This window comes from Alligator mississippiensis, chromosome 13 (genome assembly GCF_030867095.1).
Source record: "Alligator mississippiensis isolate rAllMis1 chromosome 13, rAllMis1, whole genome shotgun sequence".
NCBI lineage: Eukaryota > Metazoa > Chordata > Crocodylia > Alligatoridae > Alligator > Alligator mississippiensis.
The window spans coordinates 10542169-10566802 of NC_081836.1; the positions used below are offsets into that span (position 1 = coordinate 10542169).

General features: G+C 49.3%; 1 protein-coding gene and 1 long non-coding RNA gene across 3 annotated transcripts in view; one reads left to right on the plus strand and one right to left on the minus strand.

Annotated features, from left to right (window-relative positions):
* Window positions 1-7607: 7607 nt before the first annotated feature.
* On the minus strand, window positions 7608-11987 carry LOC132244683 (uncharacterized). The gene is made up of 2 exons (XR_009456405.1): window positions 11828-11987; window positions 7608-11121 (listed from the first exon to the last, which is right to left on the minus strand). It is a non-coding gene; the product is annotated as an uncharacterized LOC132244683 (long non-coding RNA).
* Window positions 11988-12053: 66 nt separating this feature from the next.
* SPSB1 (splA/ryanodine receptor domain and SOCS box containing 1) overlaps window positions 12054-24634 on the plus strand; it is a 72087-nt gene continuing 59506 nt past the window's right edge. The window contains exon 1 of one of the 2 annotated variants that reach the window (XM_014610427.3): window positions 12054-12218. The gene's annotated coding sequence lies outside the window, so the exon portion shown is untranslated. Of the gene's footprint in view, window positions 12219-13802; window positions 14789-24634 lie in introns of those variants that run through there. The other variant, XM_059716912.1, reaches the window with a different exon arrangement.

Below are 24634 nucleotides of genomic sequence, written 5' to 3' on the forward strand. Positions count from 1 at the left end.
TGTTCCCACAGTGGGAGAATTCTCTGGCCTCTTGCAGCTCCTTTTCTCCCTGTATAAATTGCTAAAAGATAATTCCAGGTCACAGTGAGATTCAGGATTGGCCCTATAGCATCAGATGCTATACACTCATTTAGCTCCTTTCCGTTCCTCTGAATGCAGGGTAACTGTAATGAGCATTGCAGCATGTGCTGAATGGTGAGGACAGGCTATTCAATTTACAACCAATACAAGAGCCACCAGTTGATCAATCCATGTAGATTGGTGATAGCCGACACAGCAAAGTTGGACAACTCTACTATGGGGGAGAAGCGCAGCTTCAAATGTGTCATACCATATCTGTAAAGGGAATTACCGTTCAATGGCTATCACTGAAGAGTGACATTCAATGCACAGGGTCACTAAGGCCCACTCATACACGGTTAGCAGAGATGCTGCTGATTAAATGTAGTGAAACACTGTCAGACAAGGTTCTTTGGGTCAATGTGGTATCTTTTATTAGACCAACTAAATAGTTGGAAAAAATGTTCTTTGCAAGCTTTCGGGCACAAACACCCTTCTTCAGGCACAGGGAGAGTGCTGTTGTTTTGTGTTCTCCTGGGTGGAATAGAAGCCAATATGAAAACCCAAATGCTTGGCAGTAAAGATCAGAGGCCACGGGAGATAACAGGTGTGAGACAAGTAGGTTGGGGGAGGGTGGGAAGTGGGGAACATTGACCTGGTGATAGACTGTACCTGGTAAAATGTAGAGGTTACCTGGGTGTAGGTTGCAGCTGTGCTGGTCTAAGGACATAGGCAGATAAGGTTCTTTGGTTAAATCCAGTATCTTTCATTAGACCAACTAAAAATAGTTGGAAAAATTCTTCTTTGCAAGATTTCAGGTACAAATACCCTTCATCAGGCTGAGGAAGCGTCTGCAGTTAGTTTGTGCTTTTCCTGGGGTATCAGATGTTAGGCAGGTTGTGTGTCCAAATACCCATCTAGCTCCTAAATACCTATGGGGGCACACTTCTCACAAGACATCCACTCTCTCTCCAATCTCTCAGTTCTAATCCTCAAAGCAAATTTACAAAACACCTTTCACAGACGAGCTTACCAACTTCACTTCATAAATCTACTAGATGCAAAAAATCATGGACTAAATATAGACACTGGATTTATGGTACATTATAACCTGCCTGCCATCCAATAACCCCAGGTAAACTCTCTTCATTTTACCAGCTACATTTTATCACCAGGTCAAGGTTCAGCCTTTCCCCTCCCCCTAGCTACTTCACTCACACCTATTGTCCCCCATGGCCTCTGATCCTCACTGCCTCGCATTTGCATTTTCACAGACCTGCATTTTACATATTGGTTTCTATTCCATCCAGGAGAGCACAAAACACCAGCAGACTCTCCATGTGCCTGAAGAAGGGTGTTTGTGCCCAAAAGCTTGCAAAGAACAATTTTTCCAACGATTTAATTGGTCTAATAAAAGATGAGATATCGCATTTACTCAAAGAATCTTGTCTGCCTATGTCCTTTGACCAACAACACGGCTACAACCAACACCGGTGAAACACTGTGACACAAACCTGTCTGAGCATCTTAATCCTGCCCCAAGCAAATATCTCTTTTAATGCTGTCCTTGACTTCTCCATAGCCAGCGGTGGAGGCTGCCCTGGGTGGACCTGGAATTGCAGACTCATGCCTCTCCTTAGTGATGGACTGATTTTGACCCAACTGGTATGACTGAAAGCATGACTGCTATATAAAAAGGGGGAGAGAAATGCAGACCCAAAGAGGGGAAATGTGATAGATTTCAGGAACCACAACGATCCAGGAACAAGGCACCAGGGGAAATTGCCTGTGTGTAATGTAAACCAATCCAGCTCATTCCAGCTGCTACCCCTCCAGACAGATGGCACGTTAGCTTGTAGCAATGCAGCATGAGGCTTTTCTGCAAGCCCCACTGCAAAACACCATCAGGCTTGTGCCTTGCTGGTACTCCCTGCATCGGGACAAGCCAGCTCTCCCTTGAACATTGCTCTTTGGAGAAGAATGTCTTCAGAAAATCCGTCCTGGTGGCGCTCTGAGCAGACATCGCCTCATTTTTTCCTTTAGCAGGGCTCCCTTGTGGAGGCATCTCCCTCACCACAAAACAATCCCAGCCTTGTGTTCATGGTGTTTGCTCTGAGGAGCATTCCCCATCAGAGAAGCTGGACCTGGGGGCAGAGGCAAAGTGATGGGGATGTCCCTTGCTGTAGTTTCCCTAGTCCTTACTTAGTCTAGGCAGCTTTCCATGCATCACTTCCGTGTCTTATTCTTGCTGTACTTTACAGTCTTGTAAAGTGCCTTGTGGACAACCGTGCTTTGGGAAGTGCACCTTCACAAAGCCATTGAGAGAAGGGTGACTCATTAAATGGGAGAAGTGATGGAACAAAACTGGGGTCTCACTGAGCCCCGAGGAGCTCAGCTCACTTGCCCAGCAGAGGCGGTAAGTGCTGGAGCTGGGCTGACTCAGCTCCAGGCCCACCAGGATGCCGGGCAGCCTGAGTTTGGGAAGAAAGAAAAGAAAAGGGAGGGAAGAAGGCTCTCGGGCAGACAGCCTGGGGAACCAGACAGGCTGGGAATAGACAGGAGACCCTGCGGCAGGGGAAAGGGCACAGCCGAGAGGCAGACCTTCCATTAAGCTGCATTATAAGGAAGAAATAAAACCCAAATGCTGTGAAATAAGGATTCAAAGGGACAACTGGGAGCGTTCTTGATTCATAGCAACATGGTATGGCTCACGCAAGGGCTGCAAGAGAACGAGAGCAGGCGGATGTAAAGGCCGGACTCTGCGGTCCCATTCCCTGCTCTGGAGGGGATCTGGTCCTATGGTGAGAGCACAAGGCAGGAGGCAGGGCCTCTGCTTCCCCCTCTCTAAAATGGCTCTAATAAATGATTTATCTGGTAAGGGACCGAACAGTTTAATTAAGGGCTAGATGGATGAAGCTAGAAAAATAGAGAGCAGCATTTTCATGAGTTCCCAGCCGTCTGCCTGCATGCGTAGGAGCCAGGTTCAACGTACTAAATCAACCCAAGTCCTCATGGGGGAAGAGCAGCAGGCAAGGTCTTCCGAGTGCGAAGCCTGCACATTTTGCTGCTGCCATTGTCTGCTGAAAGCAGATGCTGTTCCACGCTCCATTTCCCAGCAGCAGTATTTTGACACAATGTTCAAATTGTCTGTTAAACAAGCCACCCACGTGCTGCACTGTTTTGACTTGCAAAGCGATTTTTGCGGATGCCTTTCTAAGCTGGAAGGAGGTAGGGCCTTTCTCTGGGTGCTTCGGTGCCTCAAGACAAATGTGCCAGCAAGCCGGCTCTGTCTCCGGCAGAGGGTGCCCTTTGCTTGCTCAGAGGGGTTAAGACACAAGGAACCAGCTATTTCCTCAGCTCGGTTCCCTAGAGGGGATGATGAACGGCACAAGTGCCCGTAACACACAGTACTAGCTACTGCTGTCAGGGTCCCTGGTGGCACAAGGACTAACGCTAAACTCCTTTGGGCTAGGCTGGGGCAAAAGACACAATGAGCTGGCCCGTGTCTGCTTGCTTCGTAAGAGCACAGCTCCCATACAGCTTGCACAGTTGCCCTTTACTGTCTTAACCTCCTTTACCTCCCTATATCTTCTCCAGCAGTTTGGGTTGTGGCCTGGGAATCATTTCTCTAGTTTCTTTTCATACCAACTTCTGGACTCCATGCCCGGGCTGCGACCGACCAGGCAGGTCTGTCTCCTGTGTATGGCCTTGCAATCAAAAGAATCATAGCTCTGTGTCTACAGCAAACAAGGCTCATTTTTCAGCCGGTAAGGCTAGGCTACCACAATATTTTAAGCTGCTTATGGTTTAAATGGCCCTTTTCTGGGAGCAGCTTCAGTGGGCAAATGCTTTAGGCACATGCACTCAGTGGGGGATGAGGAAGGACATTGTATTGTGCTTGCAGTGCGCATGCCGCAAGTGTAACTGGACTCCCGGTGGCCAAGAGGCCTTATAAGAGCCGTGTTGAATAATATATGATGTGCGGAGAGCAGCTTTTGCATCAAAGTGCTTTCGAGCTCTGTGTATCCAATACCACTGCAAAATAGCCACTTCACATGAGGCACCCCGTGCAGTTAGGGTGGGTGGCTAAGAACATCACTGCCAAGCTCCACTTCTCCAAAAAGTGTCCCGAGCCCTTCAACATCTGTCGGGAGAAAACAGCACTCCCCTTGACTTTGCTTGAAAGGGTCTACACAGGCAGGGAGGCCTCATGTTTCTTCCTTCCGAAAGAAAAAGTCCGGGTTGACAATGCTGGGATTTGAACCTATGACAAGAGAATGACTTAAAGGAAGAATAATTCTTGCAAGAAGCCAGCTGGGGAATCCCAGCCTCCACTAGTCCCTTCATCACAGCTCCTCATCCTCCAGCTGCTGAGGGCCTGCTGATTGCACTGGGAGCAGGCTTGGCAGGAGCTCTGCCTCCCCAGGACGCCGTTTGAACAGCCTCCCTCCACACTGTTCGGCAGAGCGCTAGGTTACTTTGGCTTCAGGACAGTACATTAGAGATTCCCATTGTTCTCTCTATCTGTCACACTGGCCACAAAATTCCCACAAGCAGAGCCTTAATGCCGCACGTACGGACTTCCGGGCAGAGCGCTCTGCCTTGCTCCCCTGGGAGTACCGCAGCTGTCCCCAGACAAGAGAGGAGCATAGGATGTGAGATATCTGGCTCCCTTCAAAAAGCTGCATGACTGCTGGACTGTTCAGCCTCCGGACTGAATAGCAAAGGGAAGAATAGGATTTCCTTTAGCAGCAATTGCCCAATCTGCTTCTGAGGGAGTAAGTCCACCAGAGGGAAAAAGGACATCTATCAGGCATGTTTCCATGCCTCAGCAGTGACTAGTGATCTTGGATCCTCATCTTGCTTTGTAGAAAATGGAGAAGAAAGGCAGAGGCAAAGCCCATTGTGAAACCAGGCCGTTTTAAGGTTCTTAAAGCCATACACCTCCAATGAATAGTAAGTTTTAAAACAATTAGCTTTGGTTTATCATGGTGAGAGTTGCAAAAGGCCTTATTAGTCCTCAACCAGAGATCATTCCTCAACCAAGGGAGCACCAAGGATTTCAACACAGATAGCGAAGGGTCCTTGTGTGGTCCATAATCACTAGATTTTTTTTTATTATCTCATTCCCCTGTCTTTCACTGCTATCTGCAGCTTCGAGACAGAGTTTTAGAGATGGGTACATGTGTGAGTTTGGGCTTCTTGCAAAGAATTCCTCATCTTTATGCTCCTTGACAACCAAAAGAGTTCGATATTAAGGAATTAAACTGGGATAAGATTCTGTAAAAACTGGAATCTCATCTGGCAAACAAGAAGCTACAAAGACAAGATCAACCCCAGCTGATCCCAGATCGTGGATCTGATCTCAGAGTACAACAGCCAGAGCCCTGTTTCCAGCCTTTGCAGTCACCAAACTGCCAGCCCCCATCATCCTGCCATTTGGCCCTTATGTCTGTAATGAATGACTAGTGTTAAATTTCTGCTAAATCTCACCAGCAAGAACTCACCAACAAGTTGCGAGGTACGCTCAGGTGCACTCAAATGAACAAATCAGATCTGGGGTCCTTTAATGACCCTGCATTCATCACTCTGGCCAAGACCCTGTGGAACAGAATGGCCTGGGTATCCCCAGCTGTTAACCCAAAGATAAATGTTTCTTGCAGTTAGAAGCAGGAGGAGACCTTTGCACCCTGGAGGCTACAGGAAAAAAAAATGTCCAAGGCTGTGAAACACCCCTCAGAACAAGGAAATGAAGCTTTTGGCGCCAAGGCAGCGCAGAGCGATAAACCCCTTCATAGGGCTATGTTCCCTTGACATCTGACAACAGGGGACCTGATGTTCCTCTTAGTGACATGGGGAAGCAGGAGGCATTCCTGCCTCATGCAAAATAAAGCCTGTGTGTGCTGCATAAGGTCAAACTTAATCAAAAGGAGCTAGACTCCAACGATAAGCTCTATAGAAAGCTTCCCCCTTGCCAAGGAAGTTAACATACTGAGTCTGCAGTTACTTAGCAGCTTTGGGTAGGCTTCCAACCCCTGTGTTACCAGATGTGTCCAGGGTTCGAATCGTGTTTTGACTCTTGGGGGGGGGTCTGCAAAAAAAAAAAAAAAAAAAATGGACTGCCCATCATGGTGCCCTAATAAAATTGGAGACCCCCCCAAGTTATGATTTTCAAATCTTACAGGGAGGCTCTTATCTCTTATGGGGGGGGGGAGAGGGGCTCAGCCCCTCTGAGCTCCCCCCATAATTCGAACCCTGGATGTATCAGTGAGGTGTCCTGTATCCCTGGGGAATTGGGTGGTAGATCCTGTTTGTGTGTTACATGTCAGCGTAGCCCTTTTATACCTCAAGGTGGTTGCAGCAGTGCACAGAGAAGAAATTCAGCTCATACTGTCCACAGAGCAGGACACTTGTTCTGACTGGGGCAGTCTTTTGAATGCTTTCCATGAACAGAGGCCATGTACAATGAATAGGGGGATCCACAGGGGTCAGGATGGAGGCACCATGGTGCATCACTCTGGGAGGGGAGTTTCTCCAGGGAGTAAGGACTTATTTTCTGCACCCAGGTGATGGGACAACAGCCCTCTTCTGTACCCAAACTGGTGCCATGTTGCTGTTTCCAGGCTGGGTGAGAAGTTGCATTCCCTTTAGGGTTTCTAAGGGGTTGCCTTCTTTGACTGGGAGACCAAGTGGCTTAGTGGCTATTAAAGAGCCAACTTGGGACTCGAGAGAACTCTGTTCAGCTCCCAGTCTGGCACAGGCACCTTGTACCTGACCTTGGACAAGTCACTTAATCCCTCAGTTAGAAAATAATAATACTTCTTTACTTCCTAGGGATGTAATGTGCTCTTGGCAAGATAAGCGAGTGCATAATGCACCAGTTTAAGTTTCTGAGAAGATTTAAGGGTAAGCTCCTTGCACTGCAATAGTCTGCTCCCAAAGAAACAAAGGCACAAATTGTTAAAAGGTCACAGAAAGTCAGTGGATGAGCCAGGTTCCCAATTCCCTGTGCTTGTCTGTTCTTTGACATCAATGGGCCTAAATTTTAAAGAGTGATTTTGGGTGCCTGATATCACTTGCCCTCTGAAAACCAGACCCTGTTAAGTTGTTGCTAGCTGAACACCTAAAACCACCCATCACTTTTTAATGTTTCAGCACAGGGTTCATTGTTACTAGGAAGAGGTGGGGTGAAATCATTTCCTTTGCTATTTCATTTTTCTGACTCAAGCTGCTTGAAATTTGGTAGTTCTGTGTTCAAAGGATCATATGCTTTCTCAGTGTAGCGCTACTGGGGTTACCCAGGTCATGCCTGGGATGCATTTGGTCCATATGTCACAAAAGGCCCCCTGCTCTCCCCCCTCCCCGTATAGCTTGTGCTAGCTTGGCCTCTCCATCTGGTCTGACCCTGACCCCTTCCTGGGGGAGAAACAGATTCAAACTCACACATCTCTCTTGACATTTTGATGCTGTTTGTGCTGCATGCCCCACTGTGTGGTTTAGCTGAACATGATCCCCACATCTCAGCTGCCAGAAGCAGCCAAACTAGATTTCAGCTCCTGTTTTTTATTTTCCCATTCCCCAGCAGACAGAAAGGTGAGGAGAGTCAGTGGGATTGGGGCAGATTAAGAGTCTTTTTTACAAACACCCGGTATATGCTCTTTCTGCCTTCTGCTGTCATCATTCTCTAGCTGGGTGTCTAACCTCTTTTTCCACTTTAAGCCTCATTACTTCAGTTATAACACCTAGACCGTCAAGGAGTAAGCATCCCCAGTGGTGAGAGGTGAGCTCTTACTACTGCATATAGCTAATACTACAGTCGACTTCACAGGCATGCTAATGCCATCTTTCCTATAGAGTTCACCCATCTGGCTGACTTCTAACCTAAAGAAGGATGTTTGGCATTTGAAAACTAACCATTCCACTTATGCAGTCGGTCCAATAAAAGATATCGCCCTAAGAAATCCTTGCCTCTCACCTTCTTTCTTGAAAGCATTGGTGACAAGGTCCTCCAACTCTGCAGGTACAAAAGAGGGCTCACATCTCACACTGATCCGTAGCATAGGTTGGCATGCAGGGGCTGGAGGCGCTTGTGGCAGTCCTCTTTCAAATCTCTGTGCGATAGCCGCAGCTAGTGTTCGACTTCCAGGGGCTTCAGGCATATGGTAAGGTATGGGTCCCGCCACACTGAAGGACCTCCGCTGCTACCCTGGAGATATCATGTAGCTTAGCCTAGTGGGGGCCCCCACAGCTTCAGACCCAGGAAAGCGTCATGGTTACTTGCATCTAAAGCTGACCGGTAATGCCCTTGTTAGCAAGAGCTTTGCATTCACACAGGCACCAGGTTCCCTGCCATGGTGCTCCAGCACTACGTTGCCATGGAACAAGTCCCCAGGACGCGCCAGACATACAGCATAAGGTTTCTGCGAATGAGGAAATATCCCAACCCCCACCTCCGAGTATCAATAAATCAGACTGGTAATTTGTTAACTCTCTCAGGGAGGGAACTTGACACCTCCGGCAGTGCATAGGGGTCTACAGAAATTTCCTCTTTTGGGTCATCAGTTTGACCCCAGGCCAGTTTTAATATCATAATGGCCTTTTGGCTGCATGTATTCAAAAGCTCAGTGGTCTCCCAGTGAACACCAGCAGCAGTGGTCCCTCATCAGCAGAGTCCTGACACTGAACAAATGGCCAACAAAGACCGCCTCCATGCTGTATCTGGAAGGGACCAACAGGTTGGTTTGAGGCATATTAACACAATACCAGGGCAGACATTTGTGCTGCTGCTGGCCACATGCTCCCTGTGGACAAACACCAGACCCAGATCCTACTCCAACACCTTTCCCAAGCAGTCAGACAGTGGCGTGGCTGCCCCTTTCTGGATGACGAGTCTACTTGGGTGTTTGTCTAGCTCCCGTAGGCCAGTTTTGCATTTGCACTTTCTGCTGTTTGGAGGGTTTAAAGGAGCCATAAAGTAAACACGGGTGTAATTTAGTCCCCCTCTCCACTGCTGACTATGAGCACTGGCCCGCAGAGCTCCAATGCAGAGCCCCTTCTGAAGTTTCAAGATGTAAAACTCAAGCTGGTTGCCATACCTTGGACACAAATTTCATTACAACCTTGAGCACGGAGACATGCTACACGTGGGGACATGAAAGACCTGAGCAGCAGCTGCAAACCTCCACCAGGGACGGGTTCCCCACACAAAGAAGGATACACACAGCAAGCGGCAATGGTGTGGGTGGCTAACCCTGGAGCCCTTACCCAGGGGACAATCCTGCACTCCCTACTCCTTCTTTCTGGCAACCCTTCTCCTGTTTGCGGCCTAGGATGGACCTGCAGGGTCTGGCAGTACATGAGCGAGCCTGAACAAAAGTTCTTACTGCTCCCCTTGGAATTAATGGAAAACTCCCAATGATTTCAATGGGAGCAGAATTAGGTCAAAGCAAAGTGGTTTTCAAATTGCCACCCTAAACACATATTTATTTAATGTTAGTTTCTCCCATTTCCCTCCTCCTGTGTAGCATGCTAAGAAAAGGACCTTGTGCTGTAGCTATAAATTCCCTGGTGTTTCTGGTCAGCTACAGTAATAACCTTAATGTAATGCTAATGCACTTTTTAAAGAACCACAATAGCTGGCATACAGCAACCTTCCTCTGCAAACATGCTTAACAAACTAATGCCCTGGTCCTACATAGACTGACACATGAGTAACTGGAGATGTGAGCTATCCTTCTAGGTACTACAAGATTACTTGCCTGAGCAAAGTTACTCAGATGGTGATGTCTTTGCAAAATGTTTTGTCTTTGTGGGCTTTTTACAACGGGCAAACCGCACAGGTTGGCTATTCCACTATAAAATCCTAACAAAGACAAGGCTCTGTAGTTTTTACTGAGAGATAGCTACCAGGCATGGATAGCTGGGGTCCATATTAAACAACAGGCCACACTACAGGTTATTAGTTATCCTACTTAACGAACAAAACAAAGCAAAGCACCTTTCCCAGTGAAGACAGAGCCTTTCTGGGACACAAGCACTCAAATACCTTTCCGCATGACTGAGTTTCAGCTGTCCCTAAAAAGAGCATAGTAATAATACACAGGAGAGAAAGTGGGGTGGATCGCAGCTAATTAAAATAGCATTTAAGGAAGAAGAATGCAATTACACAGTTTGAGCTGGCCTCTCATTTAAAATTAGGGCCCTGCTTAAGTGCCGATGAGAATTAAGTCCTTTGCATTTCATTGTGACACAAAAACTAGCCTGGCTCTTCGTTTGAAAAATAAGGAGCTCGAGCGATCAGCAGCAGTCAAGGCCTGATGGTAATGTCTAATCCAGAAAAACAATACTTTTCGGCAGCCTGGTGGGGCATTGGTTCAATACTGACTCAGATGGCAGAGTGCCACCTCCTGAATCATTCATACCACTTCCTGCAGCACTTAGCTGGTCCTGGGAGGTATCCCATTCAATAGTGCTGCTTAATTTATGACAACTCACAAGTTCACAGCTCCAAGTGGTGTGGCCACAGCAGACCTTTCACCGCAGAATGATAAAAAAGGAGCAATCTTCAAGAGACATTGTCAGGTCAAGTTTGTCCCCAGACTGAGGTTTGGGGTTTTTTGCAGGAGGGGGAGGGAGGTTGCAACCAATATATTTGCTTGCACGATTTATTTTGTAATTCGTCCTGCTTCTTTTTAAAGCCATCAAACAAATACGCATTCCCCTGAAGTATTTATCATGCAAACACTGCGTTGGGAGGCTCTGAAATTCAACTCGATTCAAAAGGGGAAGTGTTTTTATCCTTGCAAGAAAGGAAACAAAGATTCCAAGTAGTGAAACACTCGCTGGTGGTTTGAAATCCTCTGAGCACTTAAGACAGCCAGGCATCTCTTTGTGGTGGGGGGAAGGACACATACAAGTGGGATTTTATCTCCCAGCGCTGCCAGCTCAGAATCGGGTCTGGAGTGTCCCAGTCTTTGGCATGGCTCTTAAAGCCCCAGCTCCTGGAGTCCTGTGATTAAGGGAGACTCACAGCTCTCCCACGTGTAAAACCTGACCTCTGCCCTGCAAGATTAATAAGAAGAGCTTATCAGCATGGCCAGAGAGACCAGAAATGGGTGAAGAGAATCACTAGATGGTGAATACTATTATTGCAATTATCATCATCATTATTATCCCCATTGAAAATGAGGGTTGGAAGGGACCTCCAGAGGTCACATCTAGTCCAACCCCCTGCTCAAAGCAGGACCATCCTCAACTACATCATCCCAGCCAACGCTTTGTCTAGCCAGGTCTTAAACCTCCAAGGATGGAGAGTCCACAGGTAACCTGTTTCTGCACTTTACTACCCTCCTTGGGAGACAGCTTTTCCTAATATCCAACCTAAATTTCCCTTGCTGCAATTTGAGCCCATTGCTCCTTGTTGTCATCTGCCTCCACTGAGACCAGCCCAGCTCCATCCTCTCCGTGCCACTCTTTAGGGAGTTGACCGCTGCTATTAAATCCCCTCTCAGTCTTTTCCTCTCCAGACTAAACCAGCCCAGTTCCCGCAGCCTCCCCTCCCGTGCCCCAGCTCCCCAAACATTTGTGCTGGACTCTCTCCAACTCCTCCACATCCTTTCTGTAGGTGTCCCAAAACTGGACGTGGGGCTGACTAAAGAGGAATAGCCACTTCCCTCCAGCTACTGGCAACACTAATCATTGTTCGCGGTGTTGTTGTTGTTGTTGCTACCATCATTATTATCATCCGATCATTATAATAATTAAGTACCCTCGTGATGGCTCTTAAGAGAGTCCTGGGAGCCCCGAGCCAGGCTGCTGCCATTCCCAGGGCCAAGCACATCTCACCCACACCCGCCCGGCTCATCTGAGGCCGCTCCCGGGGGAAGCCCAGCCCCGCAGCGCCCGGCTCGCTCCTCCCCGTCAGAGGAGGAGCTGCGCGGGGAGGCGCACAGCCGCAGCTGGGAGTTATTTGGGCCATGTGATGTGCCGGGCTCGGCTTTTCGCGTCTGGCAGGCAGGGAGCGCGGCTCGGCTCGGCTCGGCTCGGCTGGAGGCGGCAGGCGGCGCGGCGCAGCGCAGCGCTAGGAGCCCGGGGCGGGAGCGGAGCCCGGCTCGCCGCTGCCATGCTCCGGGCTGCAGAGTCGCGGCGCTAGGAGCCAGGTAGGCGGCGGCGGGGCCGGGCCCGGCTGTGAAGCACTTCTCACCCCTGCAGCTGTCTGCTCCGGGGAGGCCGGGACGGGCTGGGGTGGGGAGCCCGGCTGCCCCCGGGGCTCTGCAGATCCTGCTCGGCTCCTCGGGTGCAAAACTTTTGCTGGGATGGGGATTTCCGCAGCTTCATAGGATTCCCGCCTCTGGGAGTGCGTGAGTTTAGTCCCAATCCCCCCCGGGAGTGCGTGAGTTTGGTCCAAATTCCCCCCCCCCCCTTGTCCGGGAGTGGATGATTTTAGTCCCAATCCACCCCCCCCCTCCCCGGGAGTGCATGAGTTTGGCCCCAATCGCCCCCCCCTCCCCGGGAGTGCATGAGTTTAGTCCCAATCTCTATCCCCCCTCCGGGAGTGCATGAGTTTGGCCCCAGTCCGTCCCGTCCCCCCCCAGAGTGCATGAGTTTAGTCCCAATCCCCCCCCCCCCGGGAGTGCATGAGTTTAGTCCCAATCCCCCCCCCCCCGGGAGTGCATGAGTTTAGTCCCAATCCCCCCCCCCCCCGGGAGTGCATGAGTTTAGTCCCAATCCCCCCCCCCCCCGGGAGTGCATGAGCTTAGTCCCAATCCCCCCCCCCCCAGGAGTGCATGAGCTTAGTCCCAATCCCCCCCCCCCAGGAGTGCATGAGCTTAGTCCCAATCCCCCCCCCCCCCAGGAGTGCATGAGCTTAGTCCCAATCCCCCCCCCCCCCGGGAGTGCATGAGCTTAGTCCCAATCCCCCCCCCCCCCCCCGGGAGTGCATGAGCTTAGTCCCAATCCCCCCCCCCCCCCCGGGAGTGCATGAGCTTAGTCCCAATCCCCCCCCCCCCCCGGGAGTGCATGAGCTTAGTCCCAATCCCCCCCCCCCCCGGGAGTGCATGAGCTTAGTCCCAATCCCCCCCCCCCCCCCCCCGGGAGTGCATGAGCTTAGTCCCAATCCCCCCCCCCCCGGGAGTGCATGAGTTTAGTCCCAATCCCCCCCCCCCAGGAGTGCATGAGTTTAGTCCCAATCCCCCCCCCCCCCGGGAGTGCATGAGTTTAGTCCCAATCCCCCCCCCCCCCCCGGGAGTGCATGAGTTTAGTCCCAATCCCCCCACCCCCCCGGGAGTGCATGAGTTTAGTCCCAATCCCCCCCCCCCCCGGGAGTGCATGAGTTTAGTCCCAATCCCCCCCCCCCCGGGAGTGCATGAGTTTAGTCCCAATCCCCCCCTGTCAGGGAGTGCGTGTTTGGCCCCAATCCCCCCCCCCCCCCCCCCCCCCCAGTCCGGGAGTGTGTGAGTTTGGCCCCAATCCCCACCCCCCCCTCCGGGAGTGTGTGAGTTTGGCCCCAATCCCCACCCCCCCCTCTGGGAGTGTGTGAGTTTGGCCCCAATCCCCACCCCCCCCCCTCCGGGAGTGTGTGAGTTTAGTCCCAGTCCCCTCCCCCCTCCCTCCTTCTCCAGGAGTGCATGAGTTTGCTCCCAGTGCCCCCTGCCCTGGGCACAGCCCTGCCCTTGCCTATGGGTACTTAGGGCAGCTGTGGCACCCTCTCCTCCTGTGCGGATGAGGTGTGGTTGCCCCTGCCCAGTGAGGAGCTACGTGGCCCAGCTTGGATCCCTGCTCTCTTATCGGCTGCCTCAAGAGATTAGGATGCAAGGAAATGGTTGAGGGGGCAAAGGCTGTGTGCTGCGGCAGCACCAGGCTTTGGAAAACAAACATGGTTTGGAGGGTGCCCTTGTGCAGGGCACTGGGGCGTTTGCCAGCTGGTTCTGGGGTGTGGTGATCTCTGGAGCTGCCTGCAAGTGCCATTGACAGGAGCTCCTTATTCTGTACCGGGCGGGCATCTCCCAGTAGACAGGCCGAAAGCAGCAGATGTTCCACGACCTGGTGCTCTTTTAAGGGGATCAATCCTTTGCTTCCTGCCTATACAATGGTCAGTCAACACCCCTGGGTGCCATCGGCGAGTCTGCATCTAAACACGTGTCCACTATCAGTGCCCTCTTGCCCATAGTGCTTGCAGGCTCAGATGACGTTAAGTGTGTAAATGCCAACCCGCAGCTCTGCAGAGGGGGAAATTCAAGCTGTTTCTTCCTGGCAGTGACTGAGGTATAGAAGGGAAGAGGGATCTCCGGCCACTCTTGCCGCCTTGTTGCGCCTGTTTGCAAGAACCTGCTTGCTCACCAGATCAGGTGATGGCCTTGCAGGCTACGGGCAAGCTTTCCAGGGGCTGTCGTATGTGTTCTGGGCACTTGGGACTGTAGCATGAGAGCAGGGCTGGCAAGTGGAGGTGGAAGGGAGAGGAGCCCTTGTGAACAGAACCATCTTGGTATGAAGACTGAGAACAAGACTGAGGGAGGCGGAAGGTAGGTGGCACCTTTAAGAGGAATTTAATGCTGACACATGGGGGGACCCCATCAGGACAAAACCGCCTCTAAAATCCTGTCTCTCAAACCTGCTCCCTCAGCTCAGACTTGCCTTGGGTTGTCAGCCTGCATCCAGATGACTGATGCCTCCAGCTGTAATCCTCCCTCTCCTGTTACCCCCTTGCTTTGCTTTGCTGTTGCAGTAAGAGGTAATAGTGAAACTTTTACTCGCATGTTTCCTCTGGGGGGCATTGTGCCGTTGCAGTACATCGGCACAGCAGGCTTTTCTTTTTTTTTGCATAGTCTCCTTTCCTCCTTAGCGGTTATTTAAGTGCACTCTAATGTGATTAGGGTTTGTTTGTAAACTCACTGGACACTTCTAAGATGTGCCGGGAACTCATTTGCTGCGGTGTGCTGTCCTTGCGTGGAGTCGGGTGACTTTGGATGCAGGCACCCAGAGCTAGTCTTATTTTCTGTGGCCTGCACACGTGCACCCCCCTCTAGAAAAAGAGTAAGTGGTGCCTTTTTCAAAAGGGGCTGGTCACGGATCAACCGAGGCTTTCGATTTGCACTTAAAGGGGCTAAACCAGTTAGCGCATTGAATCTCCTGAAGTCGTACAGATTGATAAGCAACTTGTAGCCTGCTGGGAAGCTAACCAGTGTTATATAATCTGCTGAATTTTCCATGTAAGCTGAGGATCCTTGGGTTAGTTTCAGGATGTTTTTATGTTTGCATTTGAGAGCTTAATGCTGGAGTCCAAGTGGCACCCCAGGGGTATCTGCATTTAAAGAGTGTTAGACTTGCAGTCCAGAGGGATGGGCTTGTTCAGCACCTCCCCGTAACCATTTGTGGGGAAGGAACCGAAACCACGTGTTCAAGTTTTATTGTAGTTTTATAGCTGCCCAGCCTTCATTTTGAAAGAATCGTAGTTTTGTCTTGGGTTTTTTTCCTTGGCCTCTGCTGTAACACCGCAGTGTGTTGTGAGTCGTGTCATACTTCTGTAAGGGTTTCCCAAGTGCAGTGAAGCACGGCAGTAGAGAACAGCGTCCCTGTTGTCTCCTTGTGGAGATATGGGCTACTCGTGAGGAGGTCTGGCTTGGTCTTGTAAACTTAGTTGGTGATGCCTGTGATGCTGTTAAATCACTTTTGCAGCAGGTACCAAAGATATATTAGTGTTGCTACTAACAGCTTCTCATTGCATATAGTGGCGGTGTGAGTGGGTATTGCAAGGCCTAGATGAGCATATGCAGTAGGTTGGTAGGATGAGCCACCTGCTTGGTGCCTGTCTACAGTGTTTGGCATCAGTAGCTCTGAGAAGTTAACAAAGAGGTTCAGAAATGGTTGCCTTGAAATGCTGAGCTAGGCTATAAAATAGCCTTGCCCACTTGCTGGGATAAAAGCAGCACTTCCTTCCTTCCTTCCTTCCTTCCTTCCCATCCTTGCCAGAAACTAACCAAGGCAGTACCTACATGGTAGTGCAAAGGTGTAGCATGGAGCTTGGCATGGGCTGACTGTCTGGGTATCTACCCTGGATGCTAGGCTGACTTTCTTTTTTTCTTTTCCCCGCCTCTGCAGTTGTGACTACTCTGCTATTTGTACCCAAGTTAGCCAGGTTGACCTAGCTTATGACAGCGTGTCCATCTGAGTTGCAGTTGTACCTTGGGATTGCAGTGTAGGTATTTCCTGACTCAGTTCAGCATTGGCAAGTGTTCACCCAGAGGAAGAAATCTGGGATAGTATGCAAGTGAGACTATTCCAGTGTAATTGCCCCAGCAAGGCATCAGGTATGTTGTGCTGATGCAGTGTGTCAACAGTGGGGGGGGTTGTATTGGGTAATTCACACAATTGTAGTAAGTCTGTAGGCTGGCTTGTACCGGTATTATAGCGAGACAGTAACACCACTAGAGTGAAGAAAGATGTGCCTGAATTCGTGATACTGGCACAGTGCAAACGGCCCTTGGACAGATCTAGTCCTCACTCCGTCCCAGCAACACCTTATGCTCAACCCCCCTCTCTAGGTCTGAAACCTTCAAACAGGGCAAGGCTGCTGCTGTCCAGTCAGCAGCTGGTGCCCTCCTAGAGCGAACTTCATGCTTGGGTCACTCTGTTGCAGCTCCTGTGCATTAACTGCGCTGCCGGAAGTGTGCGGATGTGCCCATGCTCTGGCAGCTTGTTGGTGGCAGCTACTCTGCTGGCGGTAGAGGCAGTTTCGGACCCAGGTCGTGCGCACGGGTTCACGCTCCAAGGTTCTGCTGGCAGGACTTTGAGCATGTCTACACTCAAAGCCTGTCTCTGGCAGCAACCTCCATTTCCCCCTCTGAGTTTTGCATCCTCACTCAAGTGCAAGGCGGCTTCTGGCACTGTCCAGCAAGAGGCTGCTGTAGACCCTTTCATGCCCAGTTCTGGCAGCAGCACTGGGGTTCTGCCAGCTTAGTGGCTGCAGTGGAGCCCCCAGATGTTTGTGGGTGTGCAGATGCTCCAGTGTCTTGGCAGGGGTCACTGCTGTCTGCATCCAGAATTGCCATTAGAGATGTGGCTTAAAACCAAGGTCCAAGGCTGACCGAAATGGATGGCTTTGCTCCTTATGCTGACAGATGAATAATGGGTCATACAAGTCCTACCCAGGAAGGGCCCTGTAGGGTGCTGATGCAGGACATGGGTTAGACACCAGCCGCTTGCTGCTTCCCAAAGAAGTTGCATAATGCCCATGGGATATTAAATGAGTAAGTGTCTGTCTGCGCACCAGGTTCCCAAATCCTGGCCTGTGAAGTTCTTGTTTAGTGGTCTTTGGAGAGCTGCCTGGTGTCAAGGTGCTGACTCACTTCCAGCTACTGCATTGTCTTAGGCAGCAAAATACTTCCCAAGTGTTATTGCTCCATGTGAACAATGGCTGTAGCTGCCACAACTAGCACGTGTGGGGCCAGTAGAGTATCCAGTAGATGGTATGATATCCTTAAGTGCAATCTACACTGTAGGGGAGGTTCAGGAACCCTTGTTAGGACATGGGGAGTGGGGGGGGAATCAAGGCAAACTCTTGTAACGTGACTTTAGCTTGAAACAAGCTAGCTTGTTCCGTTCATGTCTTAGAAAGCTTTAATCTGTCAGACCATGCCTTTGAACTGGTATTGTGGGTGGATGGGATCTTGCAATCTATATTCAGCAAGCTTTGTATTGATTAGTCCCACTGATGAAGCTAAGCAGCTGGAGATGCTGGTAGCTGTGTGGGTTTGAAGATGTTTTGAAGGGGAAATCATGCTGAGCTGTCAAACTTTAATAGTCATCCATTACACTTAAACCAGAACAGGAAGTCTTGAAACCTTTTTTTTTTTTTCTGTTAAAAGCTGAGACTGAATGAGTGTTACTGTGTTGGGATACAAGACCACAAACTTTTCTAATGTTCAGCTGAATCAAAATCTCTGGTGCATCAACAGGGTGGCATTGGGATGGCATCTAAGATTGCTGGTTCACTTGACAGCTTGCAGGTGTTACCTGATTTCTCTGTTTTACAAATGAATGCACAAACCACACAAATCTGAGCACTGAATAGCACAGTTAAAAGTGAGAGTGCTGCAAAACAAACTCAAGCAGGGCACACTGCTATTCCTTGGTATAGATGGTCCATACTCAGAAAACTGAAGTAGCATTGTTCACTAACTTCTTGTCCTGTAGCTCATTAGGTTCAGGTGCCTTCCCCCACCTCCAAGACCCTGCACAGTCCATACTGCAATATCCACATTCCCTTCCATTCCTCTTGGGTGCCTTCACTGCAAAACCTCTTCCCATCTCTCCCTTTACATCAAAGTAGGTCTCTTGATACTAAAAGCTAGGGGAGACAAGGCACAGCATTTCTTAAATTGATGACAATCCATAAAGACCCTCAACTTTCCCATCAATTTACCTTGATACGAAACAACATGGTCTTGCAGGCAGTGAAGATGGTACCATTCCTCTTCTGCTTTCGGGTGAACTTCTTCATGCTGCCCACTTAAGTTTGAGAATTTCCCCTTCTTGGAGGGGGTTGTGGGTTTGGGTGGGGAGCAGTCTTGCTTCACACTTGGTAGAACTAGTATAAATTAATAGTAATTCTTAAGTCCTCCCTTCTCAGTATTGTTAACAGAATTTGGTCACTAGGGAAATGCATCACAAGCTTGCTAGCTTCTTTCTAAATGAAACGGAACAAGCACACGTTGTGCTGGTGACAGGCTAAGAGTGAAACGTGAGTCACTGTCACAAAGGGAGGTGCTGTGAGTCCGGGTGGACTTCATTAGAGTCAGACTCTAATACACGGGTGGGCAAAATGTGGGCCAGATGCGGCCCTCCAGGCCATTCTAATTTGGACTGTGTGGCCCCTAAAAAATTCAGAAAATTAACATTTACCTTCCCTGGGCTGCCTGTCATGCAGCCCTTGATGGCTTGCCGAAACTCAGTAAGCAGCCCTATGCCCAAAATAATTGCCTGCCCCATCTCTAGTAGCTATTCAGGCAAGGTGGAGCTGAGTGGCAGGTGCCACTGTCTAGGTGCAGATGTTGGGGACTATCCAGTAAACAGATGTTCCTTTACTACAGGTGCTAGGAAAATTTTGTCATGTCCAATGCGATACAAAAAAGGAAACCAGAATACATGGCTGCCTGTAAGCATGCTTGGGGTGGCCTGTTTTAATTAGACAGCTGCTCTAATGTAAAAATGGCTCACTGGCACGTGTGTTAAGCCCCTATGCATTTCAAAATGGCCATGGGGGCTTTATCTACAGCTCATTCAATGAGATTTAGTTAAAGTGCCCCTATGGGCATTTTGAAATGTGCAGGGCCTTAACACATGTGACAGTGAAGCAATGCCGGAGCGCTCTAATTAGAATGTGGAGTGGACTCAATTAATCAGATGTATTCTAACTGGAATGTGAATGAGCACATGGATAGGGTCTAACCATTGTGCATCTAATCCAGGGTTTTTCTTCACATGTGGTGTTCCTCTTGCCCAGGCCTATCTATTTCTGTGCTCAGAACTTGGTACTTTACTGCTTCCAATCTGCATCAACCTACTTGCCAAGGATTTGGTGAACTCCAGACTTGCTACAAGGCACTGATGAGCTTTAAATCCCTCTGCTGCACTGCTCTGCAAATTGGGATGTTCTCTGTCCCTGTACATTCATTGAAAATGATGATTTTTCTTGGCTGCTTTGTGCTGTGCAGTAATCGTGTGGTTACCGTCCAAATCCTTATTGTTGAAGGAGGCTCAGATTGGCTTCTGGGTTCTGTGCACAGGTTCCCTCCTTGGCATGCTTCTAACTGACTGTGGGGATATGGCTGTGAATGGGGTTAGGAGATATTCCTGCAACTCAGCAGCTCTCCTGATGTAGTTTTTGATCAGAGGTGCAATACTTTGATAAGCAAAACCCTATCAATGCAATCCCCAGCGCAGGCACACTTCCACTAGTGTAAAATGGCCTATAAGATGAAGCTTATTCCAGTATGAGAAATGGGAAAGGGCACATGGCTCCAGTGTGAGGCATAAGGTAATTGTAGACTGGTGGAATGGTGTCCCTACCACGTGTGGCTTTGGCGTGGCTGGTATTGGGAAAGCAGTGCAGCCTCGTAATATGGACAAAGTGGTGGATAATTTGGACTGAAAAAGTAGGGAGTTTACAGCAAACCTTTATTCATTTTTTTTGATAAGCGCGCCTTGGATTCTGTTCTCTGGATATTGCAGCCCAACCTGATAATTGTTTAGGCACCCCAGTAGCAAATGTGAGAGAGCTATTGTTTTTACCATTGATATGATAAAGATTTTTGGGAGTTGCTTTCAGCAGAGCCCTTGCGTTTGACTTGCAGACAAGGTTGAGCTACTTTAACTTACAATCATCATTTATTTATGGGGTAGCATAAAGAGTGAAACTTGCTGGCCACTTTCAGCCCATCTAGGGATATCATTTTTATTTTTTTTTCTTTTTCTTTCCTGCTCTTTTTCTTCCCAGACAGATTCTCTGGCTTGGGATTCGTTCCTGGTTTAAGTGCAATTTAGATCTTAATTGGAAATAGTCACCAAGGCACAGGGGCTGTGATTTGCTGCAGAGATATCTATCTTGGTGTCTTTTTTGCAAGAAGCAAAGCTTAAGCAGCAAACGGACTGCTGGGGAAGCAATGCACCCCTGATGACAAATGACTGTGCATTGTTTGTTTGCAACATTCCTTTTTTGGAACTGGACCCTGAATGGGGAGTGATCCTTGAATTTTGCCTGTCCCACCTTTGACTTGATGGGCGCATGTAAAGCGTGGTCCGAGTGAGAACTGCTTGTGTTCCTTAGACTCTCGGACAGGTTTTTTTATTCCACTGGATGTCTGTCTGTTAGCCTTATCGGGTTCAGCAGCCGCTGTGTGGGCTGCTATAGATGCCCTGTCTCCTTAATGGATGCTGCTGCCTTCAACAGCTCACTTAACACTTATCAGCTATAAATAGAGTGACTTGAGGCGATGGTGGGGTCAGGGAGCCATCTATCATGCCAGGGAAAATGCGATAAATGCAATTCTTTTTTTAAAAGCAACTGTTGGGGAGAGGGAGGCACCTCCTTCAAGTCTGCTGCTTGGGCCTGTCTAAGGAAATTCCTTGGGCTTGGTTCAGCTTCTTAGGCTGGTGGAAACCCCTGTAGAAACATTACGATCATTAGGGATGTGTTTAGCTACCCTGAAGCCAAGATAAGTGTCTCCACATAGGGGTTTGGAGCAGCTGAACAGTCGTTTTGGAGTTAAACTGTGTAGCCAAGGTGTGAGCTCTAGTGAAGGGACTCTGCTAGCAGTTACTTTGCTCCTGGACCCAGTCCTGGTGACTGACCGAACTCCAGGCCTTGCTGCATCTTCAGTGTCTGGTGCCACAGCAGCATGCATCAGCCCTCCAGTTCACGTGGCTGTGGGCGCCTGCTGGGTGAATGGCTTGTTGTCTGCTCTTGGCTGAAACTTGGACATCAGATCTAGGGGCAGGGGCCAGTGAAGGGCATTATAATAGGTGTTGGCCAGTTACCAACCTGTACTTGGCTGTCACTGGGCTGCAGAACAGCTCTGCCTATTGCATTTAAACCTTCCCTGTTATTAAATGATTAGTTGGAACAAATGGCAAAAAAATCGGTAGCTATTTTGTGGGGTGGGGAGAACGAGAGCCTCAACAACAGGCGATCTGTATGTCCCCACCTGTCTCATAAACATGAATGACTATTGTGGGAGGCTGGGAACTTATCCTTAGTAAGCGCTTTGCCTAAGGTTACACCGGAACCTGTGGCAGAGCTGTGATTTGAGGCCAGATCTCCAATCCAGCATCCCAACCGCAAGACCATCTTTCCTGTCCCACATACTCCCTCCGACGTCCCCCTTGAAGGTGGCTTACCGCTCTGAAGCTCAACACTGAGTCACGCCTCAAACTGTTTCTCCCATCCCGTTCTTGCTTAGTCACCCTAATGCTGCATGACTTTCCCTTCTTGCCCCCACCCCCTGGTTCTGGGCGTGTATGCAGCCCATTTGTTCTTGCAAACATTTGTCATCCTGCGTGCGTCTGTTTGGCTTAAAACGTACTTCTTTTCATTTTGCCATATCCAGCAAGTACAAATAGATCAAGGCAAATCATGCAACTCTTCAGCTAGTTCAAGTAATTAATCGTGTTGCCCCTTCTTGCAAATATCCGACCAATATTTCTTGCATCTGGACGCTACTTATCTGCTAGCCACCTTATTGTCCTGACCTGTGGTTCTGGCAATGCTGTCTTCTGTCAGTAACTGAAAGGGTTTTTGTTTCCTGGCAGTCCAGCTCGCAGAGGTAAGGGAGATCTTGTGGGCGTCTGAAGCGATGACTGTGAGCGAAAGAATGCAGGCTTTGCACTGCACGTGGCTTTGCACCCGGTAAGTCCAGGAGAACAGAGAAGAGTGAAGTTGCTCAGAGGATATGAGCGTGTGACTTACTAGGATGTTTGACTGCTTTTCCGGGCTCCATCACTGACTTATAGTCCATGACTACAAGAATGTCACTTGATGTCCAACCACTTCTCACTTGGTGAAATGGAGAGGCCTGCCTCGTGGGAGAGGATGTGAAGAAGGGTGTGTTTGTAAATGGCTTTAATCAGGAGCCTCATGGGGCCAGGCATTCAGGGTGGCATGGGTCCTGATCCCTGGCACTCATGGTTAGGCGCATGCCACTTGCATGTTGCTTGGGGCCAAAAGGCTGAGCACCACTGGCTTTGATCCCTTAACAAAAGGTATGATTACCCGATGAACATATAAGCTCTTCTCTGTGCAAGCAGCTTTTCTGCTGTCTGGGAAGTAGGCAGGTATCCTTCACTTGTTAAACTGTTTACTTGATTACATGACTTAAGGGGGAGGGAAGGGCAGGAGGAGGTACAGCCAAAAGATTAGCAAGCAGGGGGCCTGACTTCATTCTTATATTAGCTCTGTGAACTATGCTCCATCTAGGTCTTCACGTCAGATACTATGGAAGGTTTTTCTTCTGGTTTTATAGATGAACGTATTTACTCAGCGCAGCATGCCTTATGCAAGCCAAAAGATGCAAATACGGTAGAGCTATAATACTGTTTGGCAAACAGGCAGTTAGGCCGTAATCTCACTTTGGCGGCCAGGCTGATACGAGGTAGCTAAGCACACACATTCTGCAAACACCACTGATCTGATATTGCCACTAAAAGGTCTGAGTGCGTTTGGCACAGTTCACGGCTGAGCTACGGCTGTGGGAAGCAAAGGGTTCGTTCTGTTTGCTGGAGGCAAAGGAGATGTTGAGGCTGAGATTGAACCAGCCCCTCAGGGCGTAGTTAAAGCACCCCGCTGCCATTTTTCAGCACAGGGATGCTGATGCATGTGATGCTAGGGTCTGCTAGGATGCAGGAATTACCACGCTCCAGCAGACTTGATTAATCGAGTCTGCTCCAATGGGCTGTAATTACAGCATGTCAGGGCAGTCTTGCTGCACGTGTATAGGTGCCCTTAGGGACCAGCACCCCTAGTCAGCTTTTTGGCTGATGACTGAGGTGGCATCTCTGATGGTAGCTGTGGCAGAGCATGGACTGAATTGCTATTCCTGTGGTCTTGGCCATGTCTTCAGACCTCTTTGAGCCTTCACTGACTCCTGATTAAAATACCAACCCCTTTTCACATGGGTGCTAAAAACAGCTTGAAGTTTAGGACAGTTGAAAGTTGGGGTGGGGCTGAAGCCACACAAGGACTTCTGCAATGCCGTTGTGTCCCCCTGCCATCTTTTCTTTGGACTTGAATCAAGGTTTTCTTTAAACTAGCTTGGCTCTTAGGAGGCCTTGCTTTCTACTGCTTCCAGACTCTGCAGCCTCTTTGCCGGTCCACAGGGCTGCAGAAGTCTGCCATGAATGGCAATGAGGTGAGGTCTAAAATTTGGGGACTTGATCAAAAGTCCCATCCCCAGCTCTTCTCACTTTGCTTGCATCTCCAAGTGATGATTTGTACTCCTTGGCTCTCTTGCTAGATATTATCTTAAGACATTGCATTCATCACTTCATATATCTGCCCCCATCAAGGTCTTTACTACCTTTAAGGCTTTTAGTACACTAAACAGTACATTAGGTCAAACGGACTTCTTCCTTTTCATCTGATGCTCTTGGTGGCAGACCTTGGCTCTGCACACACTAGCATACTGCTGGAGCTGTGAAGCAGGGGGTTGGTCAGAGCTGAGACTTGCCTGCACAGCAGCTACTAGCATTTGGATAGCTGGTAGTGAAAGGAAGCTGCAAACTGCTGGTGTGGATGAGGCTTTTTGTCTTTATTATCTGCTCTTGCCTGATGATAGATCTCCATCTGGCAACAGCCCAATCCTTGGCTAACCTTCTTCTGTGACCCTTGCTAATTCATGGACCCATACTGTCTGTGCTTGGATGTGAATCTGCTGGCAATTCTTCTTTGTAACTTTAGACATGGTAATTCACCTTCAAATAATCCTAATATTTTTGCACCTGGTGCCCAGTGGTCGAAAAAAGCAGGTATAGAAGTACTAACAGTTCCCTATGTCTCTGGCTTGACAGCAGTAGGGAGGAATAGTCT